At 35.5% G+C, this 15,230-nt stretch overlaps 1 protein-coding gene across 6 annotated transcripts in view; it reads right to left on the bottom strand.

Moving 5' to 3' along the window:
- SHOC2 (SHOC2 leucine rich repeat scaffold protein) overlaps positions 1-15,230 on the bottom strand; it is a 100,793-nt gene that overhangs the window by 67,826 nt on the left and 17,737 nt on the right. The window contains exon 1 of one of the 6 annotated variants that reach the window (XM_017944539.3): positions 8,428-9,127. The exons of the other annotated variants lie outside the window; for them this stretch is intronic. The gene's annotated coding sequence lies outside the window, so the exon portion shown is untranslated. Of the gene's footprint in view, positions 1-8,427; positions 9,128-15,230 lie in introns of those variants that run through there. 6 annotated transcript variants of the gene reach the window in all.

The following is a 15,230-nucleotide window of genomic DNA, read 5'->3' on the forward strand; positions in this document are numbered from 1 at the left end:
AGCAGCTTTTTCTGAAGACAAATTATTTAGAATAAAAGTATAATTTTTCAACAAATTGTTGGTCAACGAAAACTAAATTAGTGCTTATAGACAAGCCAAATTAGAAAATAAAATGAACGAAGACAGATGACTTCACTTAGGTTAAATACATTAAAAAGTAATAATTATATATAATTAAAAATGTGTTTCTTTTTATATTATAGAAGAGGTATCACTGGATATCCATTTTTAAAGTATATTTCCTTTTCTATTCCCCCCAATCCATCAAATATGTGGCATAAGATGGTAGGTTTAAATATATATATACACATCAAACCTATCAAAATATATATATACACATATGTGTATGTGTGTGTGTATATATACATATATCAAAGATTTACTGTAACTACACACAAGTTATACAATCCATCAACTGTGCTCCTTGGTGTTACCCAATGAGATGAAAACTATGTTCACAGAAAAACTTGTACACAGATGTTTACGGCAGCTTTATAATTGCCCAAACTTAGAGGCAACCAAGATGTCTTTCAATGGGTGAATGAGGTACATCATAAAAAATACAATATTAATGAGCGCTAAAATGAAATGAGCTATCAAGCCACAAAAAGACACATTTTAAATGCATTTTAAAAGAATTTTAAATGCACATTTCTAAATGAAAGAAGTCAATCTGCAGAGGCTACATACTGTATGATTCCAACTATGAGACTTTCTGGCAAAGATAAAACAGAGAAAATAAAAAGATCAGTGTTTCTGATCATTAGAGAAACGCAAATCAAAACTACAATGAGACACCATCTCATGCCAATCAGAATGGCGATTACTAAAAGTCAGGAAAAAATAGATGCTGGCAAGGCGGTGAAGAAATAGGAACACATTTAAACTGTTAGTGGGAATGTAATTTAGTTCACCCATTGTGGAAGACAGTGTGTCAATTCCTCAAGGATCTCAGGAAATACCATCTGACCCAGCAATCCCATTACTGGGTATATAGCCAAAGGAGTATAAATCATTCTACTATAAAGATACACACACATATATGTTTATTGCAGCACTATTTACAATAGCAAAGACTTGAAACCAACCCAAATGCCCATCAATGACAGACTGAATAAACAAATGTGGTACATATATACCATGGAATACTATGCAGCCACAAAAAAGAATGAGCTCACGTCCTTTGCAGGAACATGGATGAAGCTGGAAGCCATTATCTTCAACAAACTAACACAGATACAGAAAACCAAACATTGCATGTTGTCACTCATAAGTGGGAACTGAACAATGAGAACACATGGACACAACACAGGGAGGGGAACAACACACACCAAGGCCTGCTGCAGGGTCAGGGGCAAGGGGAGGGAGGGCATTAAGATAAACACCTAATGCATCCAGGGCTCGAAACCTAGATGATGGGTTCATCGGTGCAGCAAACCATGATGGCACATGTATACCCATGTAACAAATCTGCACATTCTGCACATGTATCCTGGAACTTAAACTTTAAAAAAAAAAAAAAAAAAATCAGTGATTGCTAGGGTTTGGGGAAGTAAGGATCAATAGGTGGAACACAGGAATTCTCAAGGCAGTAAAGCAATTCCCTATGATACTATAGGGATAGCTGTATGTCATTACACATTTGTCAAAATCCATTGAACCTACAACAGTAAAAACCCTAATGTAAACTATGCGCTTTCGGTGATAATGATAATATGTTAATGCAAGTTTATCAATAATAATGAATGTGCTTACTCTGATGCAAGATGGTGGTAACGGGGAAGACTTCGCTTGCAGGGTGGAAAAGGGAATATATGGGAACTCTGTACTTTCAACTCAATTTTGCTATGAACCTAAAATTTATCTAAAAGTGAAGTCTATATTTTAAAAATGTAACTGGAAAAAATCACTTAAAATACTGCTTTATTAAAAAGTTGAAAAACCAAAATGTAAAGGCAAAAAATTAAGGTTTACAAACTAGTATGAAAGAGGGCAATATTTAAGAGAAACTAGTAGTTTCATTGTCTGTAACAATCTACAGAGGACCTCTTAAGCCTGTCCTAACTCAAGAATAAAAACAACCCTATGCCTGTAAGTTTTAATCAATTGAAACAACATTATTAGGCCAGGTGGGGTGGCTCACACCTGTAATCCCAGTAATTTAAGAGCCTGAGGCAGGTGGATCACTTGAGGTCAGGAGTTCAAGACCAGCCTGGCCAACATGGTGAAATCCCATCTCTACTAAAAATACAGAAAAATTAGCCATGGCTAATAATCCTAGTTACTCGGGAGGCTGAGGTGGGAGGATCGCTTGAACCCAGGAGGTGGAGGTTGCAATGGGCCAAGATCAGATCATGCCACCGCACTCCAGCCTGAGTGACAGAGCAAGGCACCATCTAAAAAAACAGAAGAAGAAAGAAAAAGAAAAAAGATATTATGAATACCTATGTATCAGAAATCCTCTCTTTTTGCAAAATAATTCCTATAAATGTCTGAACAGAAAAATGTAAAATATCAGGGAGAGGGAGGAAGACTTTTTAAAAAGTTCTAAATCTCTAATTAGGTAACAGACTTGGGTTAAAACTTTTACCTAAAATCTCATCACTACAAAGTGAAATCAGAATTAAAACAGTCTGACATCAGCAACTAGAGGACTGAAACCTTTCTGAATGACTTGCTACAAAATATAAGATGACCTGTTCCTTTCCATTCTACTGGTTTTGGTATTTTATGTCTGAGTTCAAATCCCAATTCTGTCTGCATAAGATCTTAGGTATTTCTGTAAATTCAGTTTTCCTGGGTGAGCTATTTTTTTCACTACTGATTATCAGAAGAGAAAAATTTCCCACAGTAAAATTAGAAGCAACGTCATGCATAGAACTTAAAAAATAAAAAGACCTTTGGTATCTAGTACAACCACCTGTTCTACAGATGAACTGATCTGTGCCCAGTTATGGGGCCAATTAGTGGCAGAGGCAGGAATGAACCAAATTGTTCTAATTTCACAGTGCTCTGCTATCTCATCCTACCTCCTCCAAATGATGTTATTTCCACTTATAACACATCAAATTAGTTGAGTGACTATAAATTCTCTCATTCATAAATATACAAAAAAAGTTACTAAAATCATTTGCAAGACTCAAGAACAAGTATTTGTATTTTCCCAAAGTTAGGTGCCACCATGTTAACTTTAATGAATTATAATTGACAAATAAAAAGTGAATATATTAAGGTGTACAATGTGATGTTCTGATACACATACACAATGTGAAATGAATACAACTGAATTAACATATCCACTAACACACAGAATTATTTGTGTGAGAACACTGATATACTTTCTTAGCAAATTTCCACTAAAAGACACAGCATTAACTATAATCATGCTGTAAACCAGATCTCCAGAACTTATCCATCCTAAAAAATGGAAACTTTGTACCCTTTGACCAACATTTCCCCCATTATCTCCAATCCCCAGAAACCACTATTCTGCTCTCTGCTTCCATGAGTTCCACATTTTAAAATTCCACATGTAAGTGACATCAAACAGTATTTGTCTTTCTGTGCCTGGCTTATTTCACTTAGCATATCAGCCTTCAGGTTCATCCACATTGTCACCAATATCAGGATTTCCTAGATTTGAAGGCTGAATGTCACATTTTCTCTGTGTATTCCTCCATCAGTGAAGACATAGGCTGATTTCATATCTTGGTTATTGTAAACAATGCTTCAATGAACATGGGAATGTAGATATCTCACAACATAATAATTTCACTTCCTCTAGATATATACCAAGAAGTCAAAGAAATGAGATTGATGGGTCATATAAAAGTTATCTTTTTAATTTTTTGATGAAACTCCATACTATTTTTCAGTATGTGGCTGTACCAAGTTATGACAGTGTAAAAGAGTTCTGTTCTCTCTTATCCTCACCAACACTTACAGTCTTACTATCGTCTTTTGGATAATAGGTATGAAGTAACATCTAACAGGTGTGAGGTGACATCTCATTGTGGTTTTTATTTGCATTTCCCTGATGATTAATGATGTTGAGCATTTTTTTCACATACCTGATGTACATTGTATGTTGTCTTTTGAAGACCATCCACGCAAGTCCTTTGTCCATCTTAAAAAATTGGGTTGTTTTTGTATCACTGAGTTCTTAAATATATTTTGGATATTAAATCTTTATCAAATGTATGCTTTGCAAATATTTTCTCCTATTCTGTCAATTATCGTTCACTCTGTTGATCATTTCCTTTGCTGTGTCAAAGCTTATTCAGTTGATGCAATACCATTTCTCTATTTCCGCTTTTATTCCTTATGCTTTTGGGGTCACATCCAAAAAATCACTGCCTTGACCAATGTCAAGAAACTTTTCCCTTTGTTTTCTTCTAGTAATTTTACAGTTTTAGCTCTTTAAGTCTTTAACCTATTTTCAGTTGATTTTTGCATATGGTGTAATGATTTTCATTTGAGTTTTTATATATAGTACAGGAATGAAATTTTTATGCCCATGCTTCTGCATATGGATATTGTTTTTCCAACACCATTTATTGAAGAAACTATCCCTTCCCCATTGTGTGTTCTTCACATCTTTGTTAAAGATCGACTGATGGTACACACGGTACAAGCTTTCTGTTCTGTTCTACCAGTCTTTACCTCTGGTTTTATGCCAGTACCACACCATTTGGACTGCCAGGTTTGTAGTATACTTTGAACAATTCTGGAGGCATCGGGTAGTATGATGCTTCCAAAATTGTTCTTGCTATGGCTGCTTGGAGTCTTTCATGGTTACATACAAATTTTAGGATTGTTTTTTCTATTTCTATAATACTGTAGGATCTTTGAAGAAAAAAAAACTTTTAAAAAAACTGTCTCTTGATCAGAGAACTTAATCCATTTACATTTAAAGTAATTGTGGATAAAGACTTACCAATGTCATTTTGTTGTTTTCTGACTATCTTGTAGTTCCTCTATTTTTTCATCCTCTTAATGTCTTCCTTTGTGATTTGATTTTTTTTTTTTTTTGGTAGTTATATGCTTTCTGTTTATCTTTTGTGTATTTACTACAGGGGTTTTTCTCCACACGATGTATATAAGACATCTTATAGTTATAATAGTCTGTTGTTAGGCTGATAAAAATTTAATTTCAATCACATACAAAAACTCTAACTTCTCCACACCCTCTCCAAGTTTACATTATTGAGGACACAATTTATATCTTTTTATATTATATAGCTATCAACAAATTATCACAGCTAAAGCTTTATTTTGTTCCTTTGATGGTGTCACGCTTCCCTGATCATTTGAGATCCTTATGGACTTGCACGGGTTTCTACATATTTGAAGAAGTAGGCACCTCTCCAGTCTTTAAAGAGGAGCTTTAACATAGGAAGCCCTTTACCAGTCAGTCTGTCCAGAGATTCTGGACAGTATGGCTAGCATTGTCCACGAGTAGGCTTGCTGCTTGACTTCTCCAGTAGGCTAGCCTCAGTTACCAGGTTCGCAAGGGTGGGTCTGGAGACTGGTTCTGTGGGATCTGGCCTGGTGCCCTAGGTCCATGGTGCCAGCCTGGCACTGGGTTTCACTAAGATGGTTCTAGTGCTGGGGTTCACAGTAAAGTTGGGTGCTCACTTGACTCTCCTTCCTGCACTTGGAGGGTATCTTTCTCTATACTGTGCTGCACAGGCTTGGGAAGGGGTGAAACAATTAATGTGAAACTGTCCTTCCTAACCTCTTCAATGCATCATTTTTGTATCTATGCTACACCCGGGTGCTACAATCTATCATTTGGAATCCTTAGCTCTTGTGAAGGTATTTTTGTCTATGAATGGTTATTCCAAATGTTTCTGTGAAGAAACAAATGCTGAAAACTACTATTCTGACATTTTGCTAACATCGCTCTTCCTATTTAACTTGTAAGTATGATGAAGTCACTCCCTTGCTTAAAAAGTCTGATGCCATCCCATCTTTCAAAATAAAAGGCAGGTCCTTACTCCAACCTCTAAGACTCCACATGATCTAGCCCCTACTTCTCTAGCTTTTCTCCAACTCTCCCTGCTAGGTACTTGCATTCCATTCACATTAATCTTGCTTTTCTCTGAATGCAGACCTACATGCTCACACATTAGGTCTTTGTTCTAGCGATTCCATCTGCATATATATAGCCCTTTCTCTCAAATATCATTGTTTGTTCCCTGCTCAAATATCTCATTCTTAATCTACATATAAAATAGAAATGTATCTTTCCTATTATGTTTACCCTGCTTCATTTTTCTTTACAACATTTACTACCTGATAAAATATATTTACTTATTTATTTTGTCTATCATCTCCCTCTCCTCTATGAAAGTGAAATCTGTGAAAGCAGGGGCCTTCTGACTATTTGGTTTGCAGCTGTATATTCAGAGCCTAGAACATGGCCAATACTAGATGTCCAAGAAATGGTTACTACATGAATAAAACAACAAATTAATATATCTAGATATAATTTTTTAGAATAAATTTCTTAAGAAATATAAATGATCAGCTTCAAAATATCTGATATCTCAGTAAAACAAAAACTAAAATGAAAAATATAGAAGGCATAGTATAGAATTATGTCATTCCCATTCCCATACCCATCAGAAGCTACCACTACAATAATAAGATATCAAGGATTTCACTGAGTGATATCATGATTATACTATTCAAACTTAAGAGATTTTTATTTGATTAAAATATCCTACTCAGGGCCTAAGTAGGATGAAAAGGACAATCCCACAAAGATGCAGTTCTGTGTAGGGTATCAGTCAGAACAGGAAGAGATGAACACTGACATATTATGGTAACCCACAAGAGGTTTAAGAGGCCAACTGGGATACGGTGGGTATGCTCATAGGAAAATAGCTCAACCTAGAGAATCAGAACCTGACGGGGTGAGAAGAACATCCACAGGTAGTGATTTGGTAGTGATGAACCAGAGTGTGATACTGGAGTCTAGGAGAGTGAGGAAGATTTCTACATGATAGGCTTGATGGTTAAAGGGGAGGCTGAACATCATGAACAGTTAAGACTTCAAGCAAGGTGAAGAAGGCATTCACACAGAGGGTAAGCCTAGCATGGAGAGTCAGAGTCTGAGTGGGGTTGGGGTGGAGATAGGGAGAGTCAAACATGGAGGTTTGTCAGTATGGGATGCCAAAGCCCAAGTGGAGGCGACATCACAGAAAACAGCAGAGTAAGGATCTCTAAAAACTCTCTCTTCAACAAAAGCACTAAGAAAACTGGAAAATATAGTCAGAATCACCTTTATCAGAACTCTAAAAATTAATAAAAAGCTTGCATCCAAGTCGCATTTATTTTTAAAAAGCTTAATCTCAGTAAACATGATGAGTTTTCTAACATTTTAACTTGCCCTAGTCCCATCCCTTGCTCTCCAGATCCACAGTAGTCTCGAAGAAATGACAGGTCACATTCCCAGTGCACTCTAGAAGCTACCTTAAAAAGCAGCAAGAGTTGTAGCTCATTCAAAGCTTCATTTCCCCCCAAATTACTACTTGACTGATCTTGTTTCCAGGAAGACCCTATTTGCAATGTGACCTGACTCAGAGCTTGCACAATGCAAAACGACTTGTCCCCAAGGAGATATTTACTGAAAAAAATTACAAGAAAGTGTTTTATACCATATCTACTTGAAGCAGTGAATAACAGTTGGAGCAACAGACTAAAATCTTAAAACGAAAAGCTGAGAATGAAATACCTATAGGGACTTTGAAAAGCTCTGACATATTACTGGGAATCTAGAAGATCATACACATGCTTAAGGCTGTGTGCATGCTCAATAAAGACCTGAAAAGGCCCTAAGCTTTGAAGCTCTGCACAAGCAGGACATTAAGGACAAGGCAGAGTTGCCAACTACCCAGCTGAGTGTTGAAGGCATGCCCCAACACACACACAGAGAATCCTCTGGCAAAGACTAGGAGATTTACTGGTTCCAGTCATGTAAAGAAATCTTTGTCCAGTCATTAGAAACAACTAAGCTAACCAACTAGACACTGAATGATCTACTGAGGTAGTCACACACATCAAATAGAGCTTGCAGAATTAATTCACAAAAGTAATTAAATGAAGAACCAACTACAAGTATTCCAACAAACCCTGGAGAGAGGCAAAATGTGCTTTTCATAGTTGCCAAATTATTTTAAGTCTCCACTATTTTGATATTTTTACGCTATTTAGAATGTCCACATTATTTCAAAGATCATTTATTTAAAATGTCCAAACGTAATTTTCAACAAAAAATTATAAGATAGGCAAAGAAACAAGAAAATATGAACCATACACAGAAAGAAAAGCAAATAACAGAAACTGTCCCTGAGGAAATCCAGATATTGGACTTATTAAACACTTCTAAGTTGGCCTTTTTTTGGGCTCAAAGATACATACTTTTTATTTGTGATCTGGATTATCTTCATCTTCCACTGTAGGCAGAAGGAGCATACATAAAGGTAGGATCCATAGATTTTCACTGGATAATGGTAAAATGTAAGAGGGCCTGGATAAGCACCAACTTCAAAATAAAAAGCAGAAAATAGTATCACAACGGAATATCCTAAGAATAGATATAACAATTTATCATGGAACAAGGAGCTTATGAACTTTGTAACATGTCACATTTCAGATTTCATAATAAATTTTCCACGGTATGTTTTTGTCATTCTCAGTTTTTCTATAAGAACAAAAAGGCAGGGAGATAATAGGCAGGTTTTCCTTTGAGACGAGCAAGAAGGAGGAGACTGGTGAGATCAAATCCAATCCGTAGCCACATGGGGCAAAGTTGGGGCAAAAGAGGATCTGAAATGATAATAGGTGGAAGAAGTGTGCTAAAAGAATTGGTAGAAAGATTCTGGGTTGCCAAGAAGAAAAGGAGAACGCAGACTGTTAAAATTGATCCATAAAAGGCCAATGTGACTTTCCCTGACCAGAATTCTTAATTCCATTCCTACTGCCTCAAGATTAACTTCCTTGTTTAGATATAGGAAAATAAGTTCTCAATTTTACAAACACAAGTTACTCACTCTTAATATTTAACATAGTGAGACTACTTTTTGTTGTTGTTGTTGTTGTTGTTGTTGTTGTTGTTGTTGAATGAGATGGAGTTTCATTCTTTTCATCCAGGCTGGAGTGCAGTGGCTCTATCTCAGCTTACTGCAAACTCCTCCTGCCGAATTTAAGCAATTCTCCTGCCTCAGCCTCCCGAATAGCTGCGATTACAGGAGTACACCACCATGCCCGGCTAATTTTTTTGTATTTTTACTAGAGATGGGGTTTTGCCATGTTGGCCAGGTTGGTCTCGAACTCCTGACCTCAGGTGATACGCCCGCCTCGGCCTCCCAAAGTGCTGGGATTACAGGCGTGAGCCACCGTGCCTGGCCGTGAGACTACTTTTTGTTCTCTAGTGAGTCAGCAAGGTTTCAGTGTTCCAGCAGGACAACTCAGCCATTTATTACTGATCAAGCCATAGAGTTGAAGACACAGGCTCACAGAAGGTTGTGATAGCTCATGTTCACTTAGGTAAAAGTTGTAAATGAAAATTTAAAATCAAATTTCCTGTAAGTTATCTATTTTAAAAATGTTCAATGAACTAAAGGAAAACATGCCTATAGAACTAAAGGAAGGCACAAGGACAATGTCTCACCAAATAGGGAATATCAATACAGAGATATAAGCTGTTTTTAAAAGAACCAAGTAACGTGGAGTTGAAAGTGCAATCACTGAATTGGAAAACTCACTAGAAGTGTTCAACAGCAGATATGAGCAGGAAGAAGAAAGAAACAGCAAAGTTGAAGATAAGTCAATTGATATTATCCAGTCTGAGGAACATAAGAAAAAAAAAAAGAATAAAGAAAAAGAAATGGAGCCTCAGAGATCTGTGGAATATCATCAAGTGAACTAACATACTCACAACGGGAGTCCCAGAAGGAAAGAAGGAAAAGAAATAATGGTTAAAAACATCTCAATTCTGAAGAAAAGCATCAATCTACACATTTAAGAAGCTTAACAAACTCCAAGCAAGATAAATTCAAAGACAATCCACATGAAAGTCAGATGATTATCAAACTGCTGATAGAATTCTTTATCTTAGAAAACTGAGGATGAAAAAACTGAAAACAAAGGCAACAAGAGATGTGACTCATCATGTACAAGAGATACTAAATATTAACTTCTCATCAGAATATTAATTTCTCATCAGAAAATATAAAGGCCAAAAGGCAGTGGGATGATATATTCAAAGTTCTAAAAGTATTTTTTTAAACTGTCTAACAGGAATTCTATATCCATAAAAACTATCCTTCAAAAATGAAGGTAAAATGAAGACATTACCAGATAAGCAAAAACTCAAAAGAATTCATTGCTAACAGACCTGCCCTATTAGAAATACTAAAGTGAGTACTTTGGGTTGAAATGGAAGGACACTAGAAAGTAATTCAAATATACATGAAGAAAAAAATCATAAAAGAAAAAATCAATACACTGCACTTCATCAAAATTAAGTTTTGCACCACAAATGATCTTGTTAAGAGAATGAAAAAAAACAAGCTATAAAGACTGGGAGAAAATATTTGAAAACCATGTATTAGACAAATGCCTTACAGTTAAACATAAAAAGAACTCTCAAAACTCAACATTAGGCCAGGGACAGTGGTTCATGCCTCACTTTGGGAGGCTGAGGCAGGTGGATCACTTGAGGCCAGGAGTTCGAGACCGGCCTGGCCAACATGGTGAAACCCCGTCTCCACTAAAAATACAAAAATTAGCCAGGCATGGTGGTACATACCTGTAATCCCAGCTACCTGGGAGACTGAGGCACCAGAATCACTTGAGTCTGGGAGGCAGAGGTTGCAGTGAGATAAGATCGCACCACTACACTCCAGCTGGGGCGACAGAGGAAAATGCTGTCTCAAAAAACAAAAAACAAAAAAATAAAAAACAACAAAAAAAACCCTCAACATTAATAAAAGAAATAATACAAGTAGAAAATGGGCAAAACACTCAAGCAGACATTTCACGGAAGAGGAGATACAGAGAACAAGTATGTTCAAGTAAGATGTTCAGTATCACTAATCAATAGGCAAATGCAAATTAAAATCACAATGACAGATCACTACACACCTATCAGAACTTAGAAAAAAGAAGTGAGAGATGGGGAGAGAGAAATAATTTAAATACCAACTATTTTAAAAATTAGTTGGGTATGGTGGCATGTACCTGTAGTCTCAGATACTTGGGAGGCTGAGGTGGAAGGACTGCTTGAGCCCAGGAGGTGGAGGTTGCAGTGAGTAGAGACTGTGCTAACTGCACTCCAGTCTGGGCAACAGAGCTAGACCCTGTCACAAAAAAAACCAAACAAACAAAAAAAAAAAACAACCAACACAAATACCACTATTTTGTCTTTCCTCAGGAAAGACACATGTGTGTGGTCAATCTATAGAAAGAGTGTGTGAATCATTTTTCAACATATCCAAACATTCTATAAAATGTATACCAATTATCCAAGTGGCCAGGTTGAGTGGATGGTGACAGTTCCTCAATTTGTTAAAAGAAAAAATCTAAATTAAAGACAACAGAAAACCATTAAATAACAGAGGAACTGATAAAATCATCACAGTAAATAAAGATGACAAGAAACAGAATCAGTAAATTGAAATGTTCATAAATGTGCTGTAATACCTAAGCAGCACCTGAATAATTTGTTAATATAAACTCCATATAAAATTGTATAACTATGAATAATTGAATTCACATATACGATACATGCAAAATCACATGTATTATACTTTCAGCATTTACAGGACTTTGAATGGACATTTTCAATATACACTATTTTCACATATATGCTGACTTTTGAACCTAACCCTAAAGATGTGCCTTCTTCCGAATATGATTCATTTCTTTTCTAAGAAAAATATAAAGTATGTCAGAGTTATGCATCTCTGAAAGAAGCACAGAAGAAATAGATGAACATACACCACAATTAATATAAAGATTAGACACATAAACCCCAAGAAACTTTGATGAAACAAGACTAGGAAAGGCAGCACTGCTTTCTAGTCTTGGCAAACTGAGTAAAATGAGTGGCCAACAAAATACACAAAATCCACATGTATCTCAAAAAATTTTCTCAAAAAAAAATTTTCTCCTATCATTTCAGTCCTGATTCTATAGAAAGCACTAATAATTTTTGTCATTCTGGTAGTTAAAAGAGAAATTTCTTCCAATGATACATTATGTCTAAATGCATAATTCATATAACCAAGAAGCCAATTATTTTCAACAGAAAGGTATCTTTCTGAAAAGTATGTTAAAAAAATAATATATTCTATAAATTTAAATTCAGTACCTTAGAGATTAACTTCATAGTCATTTAAGTCCACTTTTCCATTAATAGTAGGAAAATATCTCCACAATTGACCAATAGGAAGGGATGATGTAGCTCAACTGAGAAAAGAATCCGACTCATCCATTCTTGGCCTGTGCACCAATTCTTAAAAACTAGCACTGATTATTCCTTAGTATAATACTGGTAAGGGTACGTGCTTATTTTAAAACTACTTTTTCTCTTGCCTAGCAGAAAAATAATTCAGAGAAGTGAGGGGGAAACTAGATGTCTAGAAACTTGAGTTCTACATATATTAAAGTTGACATACCGCATAATCTAACATCAAAGATGACTCGATATCTCACCTCAATTCTCATGTTAAGTGGAGATACCACCTAGCTTTCCATCTCAAAAGTAATGTACTCAAAAGTAATCTCAGAACTTTTGGAAGCCAAGGTAGGGGGACTGGTTGAGGCCAGAAGTTCGAGACCAGCCTGGGCAACATACGGAAACCCTATTTCTACAATAAATTAAAAAAAATTGCCAGGCATGGTGGCATGTGCTTATGGTCCCAGCTACTCAGGAGGCTAAAGTAAGAGGATGGCTTGAGCCCAAGAGATAGGGGCTACAGTGAGCCACAATCGTGCCACTGCGCTCCACTCTGGGTGACACAGGGAGACCGAGTCTCAAAAAAATAAATAAATAAAACTTTTAAGGCAGTAAAAAAAACAGCAAAAAAAAAAATCTAGAGTTACAGGATTTGGTTCCAATGTGACTTAGGCAAAAGCTACACTTCTAGGCTTCAGTTTTTACATCTGAAAAATAAGTCAGGAGGGCTACAAGATTTCTAAAATTCCTCCTACTAGGACTTAACAGAAAGTAGTTCCAAAGGAGATCAATTTTTGATGTTTAATACATAGGAGGCACTCAAGAATTACTTTTAGTCTGGAAAATCAACTGTAACAAAATTTCCATGTCAAAAAACTCTCAGATTTATAGAAAACATACTACCACAGTTAAATGTTCTTATTATATTTACATCCTGGGACAGCAATTATTATTTATCCCTATTAAAAAGCAACTGACATGCAAATACATGTTTTGAAATACCATAACAATACACTGATCTGAAAATATTCTATAATATATTCTCGGCATTTCTCAAAATGTATTTCTACAACATTCAGTTCCATTATCAAATAGGTTTGGGATAAGATGTGCTTCCAATGTAATTACACTCTTTAAGTAGAAATTATTAGTGTTCTATACATTCTTCGCAAAGTACATTATTGTATTACATACAAGATACCCCAAATTTATTTGGATCACAAAACCCTTTTTGAGAAATATCTATCTATATCTCATAGTGTTTCAACTGCTCAAAGTACACTTATTTAGTACTAAACACACGCACTATCATCAAATTAAAACACTGAATTTTATTATTATAAATTATTAAAAATGTAATTGAGATTTTAAAAATACTGAAATGATCAATAACTGAAGTAACAAAGGCTAAAAACTGAAAGCTCCAATAATCTACCAAGCATTAAAATTTTCTGTGAAGCTATTAGATGTGTTTTTATATTTGAGACTAAGAAATATATAGTCAGTCACATAAAAGAAACAGGGTGGAAAAAATACTTAGCTTCTCTCAGGTGCCACAGGTAAAATGAAACTCAGGCAAATGAATATAAGAATATGTTCAAATCAGAGAACAGAAGAAGGCTTGCCCACTAGCTATCAAAATTTTTCAAATGTATTTCTTTTAACAGATAGGGCCAATTAAGTGAGGAAATTAAATGGACATTACCCTTGAAAAACAAGATGCCATTTAGAATACCAGATTATTCCAGAACTAACATTCATTAAGCCAAAGGACTTAAAAATATTCTAGTAGCAGAACTTAGCACATGAAAGTTTAATTTTCAGATTCAGGTGAAATAATCATCATCATCTAAGGCAAACTGTAGAACTGATGAGCCCTCTAAAACTAAACTCTAACTTTAGTTATTAGTCTTTAGGCATTAGTCTCTGGTCTCATGCTTAATTCTTAATTCTAGACTTAATAGTTTCATTCTTAATGCTTTCTAATGCACAAGACTTCCTAACTACAAACTGATATAATCAAACTCATATGTTAAATTGTGATTTTGTTTAATTAAAAAAAATTTATCCAAAAGAACCTCTGTAAATGAACTATTTTTGGCTTTCAGAAAACTGCATCAAAACATTTTATTCCTTAAAGTTATCTTAATTCTGACAAAACTGGACTGACCTATAGCTGTTAGGATTTCTGATTTTAAATGGCAGGAGAAAGATAGCATGGTCCCCTCTTTTCCTCTTAAAAATATCTGAAAACAACTAGGAGAGGAGAGTGAGAAACAGAAACACAAACTACATCTTCAACAAACTAGGACATATCCCTAACCACACTATACGAGAAAGTCTACTAAATACAGTGAAGGTAAAGAGGGATGCTAGAAGAGCTCAAGCGAGGGAAATGGCTTGCATCTTCAAATCCTAAAACTATTAGTTCAGTTCTGTAAATTACATGACAGTCAGAAAAGCAAACCCAACAGTCCCTTGCTTGAAACATCTGAAGCTTTCACAGACCTCATTAGGCATCACTAAAACAGAGTCAGGATTGGACCAAAAAAAAAAAAAAAAACAGGACATGCCCTTTCCTAAGAAAAGATGATGCAGACTAATCAAGATAAATACTGCTATAGTAAAATTACTGTTTCTCAAAGATTTAAAGAGAGAATCCTTTGAGAATCTATGCAAAAAACATTACTATCTTAACATGTGAAGGAGAAGGGAATCAATGTTTAAAAATCAGTGAAGCAGGTTGGGTGTGGTGGCTCAC

Source organism: Papio anubis, chromosome 11 (assembly GCF_008728515.1).
Source record: "Papio anubis isolate 15944 chromosome 11, Panubis1.0, whole genome shotgun sequence".
Classification (NCBI taxonomy): Eukaryota; Metazoa; Chordata; class Mammalia; order Primates; family Cercopithecidae; genus Papio; species Papio anubis.